The sequence below is a fragment of the Dermochelys coriacea genome, chromosome 4, assembly GCF_009764565.3.
Source record: "Dermochelys coriacea isolate rDerCor1 chromosome 4, rDerCor1.pri.v4, whole genome shotgun sequence".
In the NCBI taxonomy this organism is placed as follows: Eukaryota; Metazoa; Chordata; order Testudines; family Dermochelyidae; genus Dermochelys; species Dermochelys coriacea.
The window spans coordinates 95,240,959-95,252,204 of NC_050071.1; the positions used below are offsets into that span (position 1 = coordinate 95,240,959).

Here is an 11,246-nt window from a genome sequence, read left to right on the forward strand (position 1 = left end):
CATTTTTGTTGCCCTACGCTGGACTCTTCAAATTTTTCCACATCCTTCTTGTAATGTGGGGCCCAAAACTGGACACAGTACTCCAGATGAGGCCTCACCAATGTTGAATACAGGAGCATGATCACGTCCCTTCATCGGCTGGCAATGCCCCTATTTATATAGCCTAAAATGCCGTTAGCCTTCTTGGCAACAAGGGCACACTGTTGACTCATATCCAGCTGATTGTCCACTGTAACCCCAAGGTCCTTTTCTGCAGAACTGCTGCCTAGCCATTTGGTCCCTAGTCTGTAGCAATGTATGGGATTTTTCCGTCCTAAGTGCAGGATACTGCACTTGTCCTTGTTGAACCTCATCAGATTTCTTTTGGCCCAATCCTCTAATTTGTCTAGGTCCCTCTGTATCTTATCCCTACCCTCCAGCATATCTACCACTCCATCCAGTTTAGAGTCATCTGCAAACTTGCTGAGGGTGCAATCCACACCATCCTCCAGATCATTAATGAAGATATTGAACAAAACTGGCCCCAGAACCGACCCTTGGGGCACTCCACTTGATACCGGCTGCCAACTAAACATGGAGTCATTGATCACTACCCGTTGAGCCTGATGATCTAGCCAGTTTTCTATCCACCTTATAGTCCATTCATCCAGCCCATACTTCTTTAACTTGCTGGCAAGATACCGTGGGAGACAGTATCAAAAGCTTTGCTTAAGTCAAGGAATAACACATCCACTGCTTTCCCCTCATCCACAGAGCCAGCTATCTCATCATAGAAGGCAATTAGGTTAGTCAGGCATGACTTGCCCTTTGTGAATTCATGCTGACTGTTCCTGATCACTTTCCTCTCCTCCAAGTGCTTCAGAATTGATTCCTTGAGGACCTGCTCCATGATTTTTCCGGGACTGAGGTGAGGCTGACTGGCCTGTAGTTCCCCAGATCCTCCTTCTTCCCTTTTTTAAAGATGGGCACTACATTAGCCTTTTTCCAGTCCTCCGGGACCTGCCCCGATCACCATGAGTTTTCGAAGATAATGGCCAATGGCTCTGCAATCACATCCGCCAACTCCTTTACCACCCTCGGATGCAGTGCATCCAGTCCCATGGACTTGTGCTTGTCCAGCTTTTCTAAATAGTCCTGAACCACTTCTTTCTCTACAGAGGGCTGGTCACCTCCTCCCCCCTTGATGCCCGGTGCAGCAGTCTGGGAGCTGACCTTGTTCGTGAAGACAGAGGCAAAAAAAGCATTCAGTACATTAGCTTTTTCCTCATCCTCTGTCACTAGGTTGTCTCCCTCATTCAGTAAGGGGCCCACACTTTCCTTGACTTTCTTCTTGTTGCTAACATACCTGAAGAAACCCTTCTTTTTACTCTTAACATCTCTTGCTATCTGCAACTCCAAGTGTGATTTGGCCTTCCTGATTTCACTCCTGCATGCCTGAGCAATATTTTTATACTCCTCCCTGGTAATTTGTCCAATCTTCCACTTCTTGTAAGCTTCTTTTTTGTGTTTAAGATCAGCAAGGATTTCATTGTTAAGCCAAGCTGGTCACCTACCATATTTACTATTCTTTCTACCCATTGGGATGGTGTGTTCCTGCAACCTCAATAAGGATTCTTTAAAATACAGCCAGCTCTCCTGGACTCCTTTCCCCCTCATGTTATTCTCCCAGGGGATCCTGCCCATCAGTTTCCTGAGGGAGTCAAAGTCTGCTTTTCTGAAGTCCAGAGTCCATATTCTGCTGAAAGAAAAGGAGTACTTGTGGCACCTTAGAGACTAACAAATTTATTAGAGCATAAGCTTTCGTGAGCTACAGCTCACTTCATCGGATGAAGTGAGCTGTAGCTCACGAAAGAATCATAGAATCATAGAATATCAGGGTTGGAAGGGACCCCAGAAGGTCATCTAGTCCAACCCCCTGCTCAAAGCAGGACCAAGTCCCAGTTAAATCATCCCAGCCAGGGCTTTGTCAAGCCTGACCTTAAAAACCTCTAAGGAAGGAGATTCTACCACCTCCCTAGGTAACGCATTCCAGTGTTTCACCACCCTCTTAGTGAAAAAGTTTTTCCTAATATCCAATCTAAACCTCCCCCATTGCAACTTGAGACCATTACTCCTCGTTCTGTCATCTGCTACCATTGAGAACAGTCTAGAGCCATCCTCTTTGAAACCCCCTTTCAGGTAGTTGAAAGCAGCTATCAAATCCCCCCTCATTCTTCTCTTCTGCAGACTAAACAATCCCAGCTCCCTCAGCCTCTCCTCATAAGTCATGTGCTCTAGACCCCTAATCATTTTTGTTGCCCTTCGTTGTACTCTTTCCAATTTATCCACATCCTTCCTGTAGTGTGGGGCCCAAAACTGGACACAGTACTCCAGATGAGGCCTCACCAGTGTCGAATAGAGGGGAACGATCACGTCCCTCGATCTGCTCGCTATGCCCCTACTTATACATCCCAAAATGCCATTGGCCTTCTTGGCAACAAGGGCACACTGCTGACTCATATCCAGCTTCTCGTCCACTGTCACCCCTAGGTCCTTTTCCGCAGAACTGCTGCCGAGCCATTCGGTCCCTAGTCTGTAGCGGTGCATTGGATTCTTCCATCCTAAGTGCAGGACCCTGCATTTATCCTTATTGAACCTCATTAGATTTCTTTTGGCCCAATCCTCCAATTTGTCTAGGTCCTTCTGTATCCTATCCCTCCCCTCCAGCGTATCTACCACTCCTCCCAGTTTAGTATCATCCGCAAATTTGCTGAGAGTGCAATCCACACCATCCTCCAGATCATTTATGAAGATATTGAACAAAACGGGCCCCAGGACCGACCCCTGGGGCACTCCACTTGACACCGGCTGCCAACTAGACATGGAGCCATTGATCACTACCCGTTGAGCCCGACAATCTAGCCAGCTTTCTACCCACCTTATAGTGCATTCATCCAGCCCATACTTCCTTAACTTGCTGACAAGAATGCTGTGGGAGACCGTGTCAAAAGCTTTGCTAAAGTCAAGGAACAATACATCCACTGCTTTCCCTTCATCCACAGAACCAGTAATCTCATCATAAAAGGCGATTAGATTAGTCAGACATGACCTTCCCTTGGTGAATCCATGCTGACTGTTCCTGATCACTTTCCTCTCCTCTAAGTGCTTCAGGATTGATTCTTTGAGGACCTGCTCCATGATTTTTCCAGGGACTGAGGTGAGGCTGACCGGCCTGTAGTTCCCAGGATCCTCCTTCTTCCCTTTTTTAAAGATGGGCACTACATTAGCCTTTTTCCAGTCATCCGGGACTTCCCCCGTTCGCCACGAGTTTTCAAAGATAATGGCCAAGGGCTCTGCAATCACAGCCGCCAATTCCTTCAGCACTCTCGGATGCAATTCGTCCGGCCCCATGGACTTGTGCACGTCCAGCTTTTCTAAATAGTCCCTAACCACCTCTATCTCTACAGAGGGCTGGCCATCTCTTCCCCATTTTGTGTTGCCCAGCACAGCAGTCTGGGAGCTGACCTTGTTAGTGAAAACAGAGGCAAAAAAAGCATTGAGTACATTAGCTTTTTCCACATCCTCTGTCACTAGCTTGCCTCCCTCATTCAGTAAGGGGCCCACACTTTCCTTGGCTTTCTTCTTGTTGCCAACATACCTGAAGAAACCCTTCTTGTTACTCTTGACATCTCTTGCTAGCTGCAGCTCCAGGTGCGATTTGGCCCTCCTGATATCTTTCCTACATGCCCGAGCAATATTTTTATACTCTTCCCTGGTCATATGTCCAACCTTCCACTTCTTGTAAGCTTCTTTTTTATGTTTAAGATCCGCTAGGATTTCACCATTAAGCCAAGCTGGTCGCCTGCCATATTTACTATTCTTTCGACTCAAAAGCTTATGCTCTAATAAATTTGTTAGTCTCTAAGGTGCCACAAGTACTCCTTTTCTTTTTGCGAATACAGACTAACACGGCTGCTACTCTGAAACCTGTCATATTCTGCTGCTCTCCTTTCTTTCTTGACCAGACACATATTGTTTGTTCCACCAGCAGTCTATGAGCAAACTCTTGGTTACAAAACACTCAGCAGTCTGGATTTTGGCAAACAGTGCAATTAGCGAGAAAGTAATTGCTGACTGGCATTTTAAGCACCTTGTCATTTAACCCAGAGCGTGGCTAATCTGAGGCGGAGTTTAGAGTGCCAACTTCAGCTGGTAGTTAATATGCAGATTAGACTGTCCAATACCATTAACACCCTTGGAGCTAAAATGGGGCTAGTAATAAAGAGAAACTTTGCAAAATGTCTGCATAGAAAAGTGCTTGTATTGTGAGCTCTTCACATCTTAGTTAAAGGGAGAGAGGCAGTTGCTCTTTAATAAAGGCCTCCTTTCTTCCAAGTGCTCATTATGTATAAAAGCTTTTTCCACCAAATGCATCCGATGAAGTGAGCTGTAGCTCACGAAAGCTTATGCTCTAATAAATTTGTTAGTCTCTAAGGTGCCACAAGTACTCCTTTTCTTTTTGCGAATACAGACTAACACGGCTGCTACTCTGAAACCTGTCATTATGTATAAGTGTTACAGAAATCTTTCTTTCTTAATTAATATGCAAACTAGATACCATTAATTTGAGTTTGAATAGAGACTGGGAGTGGCTGGGTCATTACACATATTGAATCTATTTCCCCATGTTAAGTATCCTCACACCTTCTTGTCAACAGTCTAAATTGGCCATCTTGATTATCATTACAAAAGTTTTTTTCTCCTGCTGATAATATAGCATCTTAATTAATTAGCCTCTTACACTTGGTATGGCTACTTCCACCTTTTCATGTTCTCTGTATGTGTGTATATATATATATATATATATATATCTTCTTACTCTATGTTCCATTCTATGCATCCGATGAAGTGGACTGTAGCCCATGAAAGCTTATTCTCAAATAAATTTGTTAGTCTCTAAGGTGCCACAAGTACTATTCTTTTTGCGGATATAGACTAACATGGCTTCTACTCTGAAATAAATCTTTCAGGCCTTCTCTCTATATTGCTGTATACATAAAGCACAGATCACTTTTTAAGGGTTTTTCTTAGCAGATGGAAGCAATGTTGGGGGTACTGCTATCCTGTCCTCCAAAGTGCTTACAAACCCTCCCATCTTGGTATTACCCACAAATTTTATAAGCATACTCTCTATTCCCTTATCCATCTCCTGTCATCCACTTCCAGCTTCTGGCAGGCAGCGGCTAGAGACACCCAGAGAATGGGGTTGCCTCCTGATCATCTTGGCTAATAGCCATTGATGGACTTTTTGTTTACACTGGCACTTTCGTCATTAAAATTTTTGTCGCTCAATCGTGTGAAAAAACACCCCCCCCCGAACGACAAAAGTTTTAACAATGAAAAAGGCCAGTGAGGACAGCGCTTCATTGGCAGGAGCCACTCTGCCGACGATGAGGCTACTGCCCCTCATTGGGGTCTCTCCCAGCGACAAAGAGCAGCTACATTGTGCACGTTACAAGAGCGCGGCTGCAGCGGCACAATCACGCCATTGTAAGGTGTTCAGTGTAGACATAGCCTTATTCTTTTTTGAACTGACTTATAGTTTTTGCCTTCACAATATCCCCTGGCAATGAGTTCCACAGGTTGACTGTGTATTGTGTGAAGAAGTACCTCCTTATGTTTGTTTTAAACCTGCTGCCTATTAAATATATCGGATGACCCCTGGTTCTTGTGTTATGTGATGGAGTAAATAACACTTCCCTATTCACTTTCTCTACACCATTTGTGATTTTATAGACCTCTATCATATCCCCCCTTAGTCATCTCTTTTCCAAGCTGAACAGTCCCAGTCTTTTTAACCTCTCCTCACATGGAAGTTGTTCCGTACCCTTACTCATTTTTATTGCCTTTCTCTGTACCTTTTCCAATTCTATATCTTTTTTGAGATGGCGTTCCTGCAATGCCTATTATATCAGTATCCTCACTTAAAACCATGTACTCTAGTTCACCCATCTTAGTATTTAGACTTATAGCATTTGTATATACTTATAAAATTTTCACATTTTAGCTGTCCACTGTTAGGGGATGTAATTGAATGGGATTCTCTTTCATTTGACTAAAAAGAAAAGGAGTACTTGTGGCACCTTAGAGACTAACAAATTTATTAGAGCATAAGCTTTCGTGAGCTACAGCTCACTTCATCGGATGCATTGAAGTGAGCTGTAGCTCACGAAAGCTTATGCTCTAATAAATTTGTTAGTCTCTAAGGTGCCACAAGTACTGCTTTTCTTTTTGCGAATACAGACTAACACGGCTGCTACTCTGAAACCTTTCATTTGACTGTTTTTCTTCAGTTCCTACCTGTACTTTATCAACTTCTATCCTCTCCTCTTTTCTAGAATATAGAGAATCTCCATTAATAGACATCCTTGGGATGTCTCTGACCGTGTGCTTCTCTGTACTTGTGGGCTTTCTCCCGGCCCTTAGTTAAAAACTCTTCTTAATCTTTACCTTTTTAATTTTACATACCAGCAACCTGGTTCCATTTTGGTTTAGGTGGAGCCCCTTATTGTATGGCTCCTCCTTTCCCAAAAGGTTCCTCAGTTCCTAATAAACCTAAACCCCTCCTCCTTACACTATTGTCTCATCCGACATACATATTGAAACCCTGCAGTTCTCCCTGCCTAACTGGCCCTGCATGTGGAACTGGAAGCTCCAGAGAATGCTACCAAGGAGCCCTGGACTTTAATCTCTTACTCAGCAGTTTAATGCCCTACATTAAGACCAAGTAATTAGGCTTTAATAGGGAAGCCTGAATTTCACTCTTACAACTTATATTTCATATATTATCTTGCATTCCTGATTCTACGGATGCCTTAAAAATTCATCTGCTAAGTAATGTTACAGTTTTTATGCAAATTTATATTTAATTGCACCAAGCGACGTTAATGCAGACTTAAGGATGCTTGGCGGTATGTCATCCTCTTGCAGAATGCTGACTTGAGCAAAACTCAAACTTCTGAAAACTGGGGAAAATGCACAGTTAAGGTTGCCCATGAAACCTGATCTCTGCCCTCTTTCAGGAGTGCCCTAATACACTGTGTTAACACACATACCTTTATGCTGTCAACTCCACAGCTGCTGAAATGTACAAGCTCGTCATTTTCTTTTACAACCCATTCACTCTCTTCCACAGGATCCCGTGTAACACTATTAAAGGACAAAAAGAAAAAAAGAAGGGGAAAAAATTCTGGTCTAAGTGAATTTTTTTGTATCACATAGGCTGTCTGCAACAAAGCCAGGGATTGAACTGACTTCTATTCCCACCTCTGGCAGAGGACCTATGCCTCATTCTCCACTCATCTTTCAACAGCTACATATCACATGGAACCATATTGACCCCCTGTATTAGTAATCAGCATTGTTGGAACACTATAACTTGAGCTAAAGGAGTAAATGGTTGCCATAGTCGGTTATTATCCTCTATAATATCCTCACACTTTGTCAGTGGTTTACACATCTATTTTTGACACAGCTGAGGAATGCTGAGAACCCTAGATTTTATTCTGTGCTTAGCCCTAGAGAGGAATGTGGTGTAGTGTAGTGGTTACAGGCAGCACAGCCAAGCATGTAGGTTTGGCACTTTCATCCTGAAAGGCAGTCCCACTCATTGGAGAGACTTCGGTTCTATTGCCAGCTCTGTCAGAAAGTGATCTTTCAGTTACTTTATTTGTAAAACTGGTGAATAATACCTGCTTCTCTCCTAAGTTAGAAGAGGCATTGCTCAATAACAAGAGCTCCCACTCAGAATTAACACCAGGAAGTAGAAGAGCTTAGACAAGAACTCATGATTAGGGCTGCAGGGTTTTCACAGAGGTAAAAATGTCACAGATACTGAGATGTTTCTCAAAAAGAAAAGGAGTACTTGTGGCACCTTAGAGACTAAAAATTTGTTAGTCTCTAAGGTGCCACAAGTACTCCTTTTCTTTTTGCGAATACAGACTAACACGGCTGCTACTCTGAAACCTGAGATGTTTCTGTTTATCTGTGACTTGTCTTTGTGTATGCAATTGTAATAAACTCACCCAGCAGTGATGGCTCTTGTGACTTCTGTTCCACAGTGCTGGGTTTGGCTTCCCACTGCAAGCATTGCAACCTGACTCACAGAGTTGCAGCACCTCTCATTCAAATTTGTCTCAGCCACCCCGCACCCCATCATGATGGAGGGGCAGCTGGGCCAAACCTGAGTGGCCCTTTGACTCCATTCACCACGATATAATGCCTGCAGTAGCAAGCTGGGCCCAGCCCCACAGGACCGGAGCCTCCACACACACACACTTTAAATGGCATTCCCATGACCTGACACACGATTTCCCCCTAAACCTGTGATTTTTAACTAACTTTACCATGATTGCTCTGTGATTTTTTATTATAAACCCTGGGACAAATCTGCAGCCCTACTCATGATATATTCCTGACTCCTAGTCCAGCACACCAAAGGTCCATGAAAGATAGGTGTTTCTGTGTCCCCCTTGTCTGGAGCTCTATCCCTGTAACTTTAACTATAATATTGGGAGCCCCGATTAGTATCCCATCAGCATAGTCCAATTTAGATATTGAATGTATTCTAGGCCAAGTTGAGCTATCATGATGGGATAATGTATGCCCTACATAGTAGACACAGAGCAATAGCTCTGGGTGAGGGGGACACAGCAGCAATAGCCACTCCCTTTCAGCCCATGAAAGAGTGTACAGGGTGGGAGCCGAGAGAAGATGATGATTTCTAGTCTCAGCTCAGTAGAATAACACCAGGGATGGGCTTGTCTCACTGTATGTTGACTTGTCCCATTTTATTACAATGTAGTGATAATTCCCCATAGCTAATCTTCAGCCTTATCTTATCTTTAGCTATAAACATGTTATTAGCTTCTTTACATTGCTACAATTTATAAGAATTTTATTGTGCATCAAAATGGCTTTGATGTGCAAATTTAGAACACCTGTGTATCCACAGTATCATTGTATACATCATCTATGTAATTCTGCAAGTTTCTTTATCAGCCAATTATATCTGGCCCATAAAATAACCTTAACTCTGCATCTTCATTTTATGAATCCATTTTACTGGATAGTAAAGAAAGCTGAGCCAGTCATTCACATCAAATAATCTATTCAACAAATGTAGACTTTCTTTCCGCTTGTTGAAGATCTACAAACAGATTGTGATTATTCTCAGATTTTTTTTTAATTTCATTTTACTCAATTAATTTTTCAGCAACTTTTCTTACCCTCTCTATATTGATTGTGAACAGATCACTGATATTCTATATCCAAAATTCAAGGTGAGTTGGCTAGTTGTTCTTGTGAGTTCAATCCTTGAGGGGGCCATTTAGGGATCTGGGGCAAAAATTGGGGATTGGTCCTGCTTTGAGAAGGGGTTGGACTAGATGACCTCCTGAGGTCCCTTCCAACAGGGATATTCTATGATTCTATGACTTGAGATGCCAGGGAGGATTTGACTCTTTCAGGATTTGTCCATACTAGGAAGAAGGGGGTTTTCTTACCATGTATTAGGTAAAAAAATAGTAAAATCTTAGTGAAGACAGACTGTAGTTTTTACAAGTTTTAGCAGGTCAAGGTGAACATTAGGAGGAAGCCAAGAGCTTACCTTTATATTAATAATACATGTGAAAACTACAAACTGTGTTAGCTAATGTGGTATACCAGTGAAGGCAAAGCCTCACAGGGAGGAGATTAATGGCATTAGGGCATTTTAGAAGATTTTAAACCTTTCTCTTCTGGGGCACGCAAGATTTGCCTAAGGCATTCCACAAGGAGTGAAGACAGACATTTCCCTGCACGTGCCACTTGCCTCCCTGGTCCCTACTGGAGCTTATGAAATGAAGAATAGGCCTCTCCTTCCTCACCATCTTAGATCCAGAGATTGGATAGAATTCCCACTTGTGCTGTGCATCTGGGAGACACCCCCAGACAGATTGGCATCAGCACTGCCTACCTGTTCGAAGAACCCAGGGAAAGGATCCAGGGAATACACCTTATGAGTCAGCAAGGCATGTGGTATGCCTGTGGACAGAGAGCTCTAAGGCTTCTCCATGCCATAGGCTGGGAAACTTGCATTTGGGACAAAGTATTTGGCTGCCTGGCCAAATACTATAAAAGGCAGCTGCACTATCTCCATTTTGTCTTCATTCCTAATTCTTACCTCTGGGGTAACTTTTCTATAAATGAAGCTTTGAATAAAGGACTGAATGACCCACCCAAGCTGTAGATGTGTTCCAGTGGGACTTTCAAGCCAGCAAACAACCAATACTGCTAATGCTGATATGTGGAGTTTGAAGTTTCTGTATGTATCTGACTGCTTTACCATTTAACAACTCCCTTCTTGTTCTTTCTTTTTTCTTTATAATAAACCTTTAATTTTAGACACTAAATGATTGGCTGGCAGCATGGTATATTGGGTAAGATCCAACCTAATAATGACCTGGCAATGTGACTGGGACTTTGGGGTTCAGAATAACATTTTGTACAGTGAGCAGAGGTTTTTAAATAACTTCTCATTGTACTGGACCTAGGTGCTGATTGGAAGCCAGAGAACTGGAATGCAGTAAGGGGGCTGTGTGATTTCTTTTTTTAACTTCTTGATAACCAGTGTGGGGGATCGGAAGTACAGTCTGTGACTGGTTGGTTAGTTTAACTTCAGTGTTAACCACTGGTTTTGAGAGTATCTGCTCTCCTTTTTTCAGCTTGCACTGACCTTAGCATTTTCAGTAAGGGCTACCACAGGCACACTGGATCACAGTCACCTTGTATCAATCTATTTGTGCAGGTGTCTAAACTCAAATTTGTCTCTGACTGACATAAGCGCTCTGTTATGATGAGGCGGTAAAACCACTTCCCTGAATGGTGTTGAGCCACGATCACCCCACTGAGGTCGACGTGAGTGTAGACACTGCAAGATCTATGTTAACCCTAGCAGTCCTACAGCAGCATTGTCCCACAATGCCTGACAGTGACTGCTCTTGTCATAATTGTGAACTCCACTGCCCAGAGGTCATGGAAACTGGAAGCCACACACTCCTTTAAAAACCCTGCATTTTTTTAAATGCCTTTTCCTGATTGTCCACCTTGATGAGCACAGCTAGCAGCTCTCCCTTGTTGCATGCAATTGCCTGATGAAAAGTGCTGGCTCCATGCACTAGAGGTGCACTGCACTCCTGCCTAGAGTAGACAGGAGATATTGGACCTCC

At 43.2% G+C, this 11,246-nt stretch overlaps 1 protein-coding gene across 1 annotated transcript in view; it reads right to left on the reverse strand.

Annotated features, from left to right (window-relative positions):
- Positions 1-11,021, reverse strand: part of ATP10D (ATPase phospholipid transporting 10D (putative)) — a 96,437-nt gene extending 85,416 nt beyond the window's left edge. Inside the window, exons 1-2 of the mRNA XM_043513898.1 lie at positions 9,866-11,021; positions 7,095-7,188 (exon numbers count right to left, since the gene is read on the reverse strand). The gene's annotated coding sequence lies outside the window, so the exon portion shown is untranslated. The remainder of the gene's footprint in view (positions 1-7,094; positions 7,189-9,865) is intronic.
- Between the last annotated feature and the right edge of the window lie 225 nt (positions 11,022-11,246).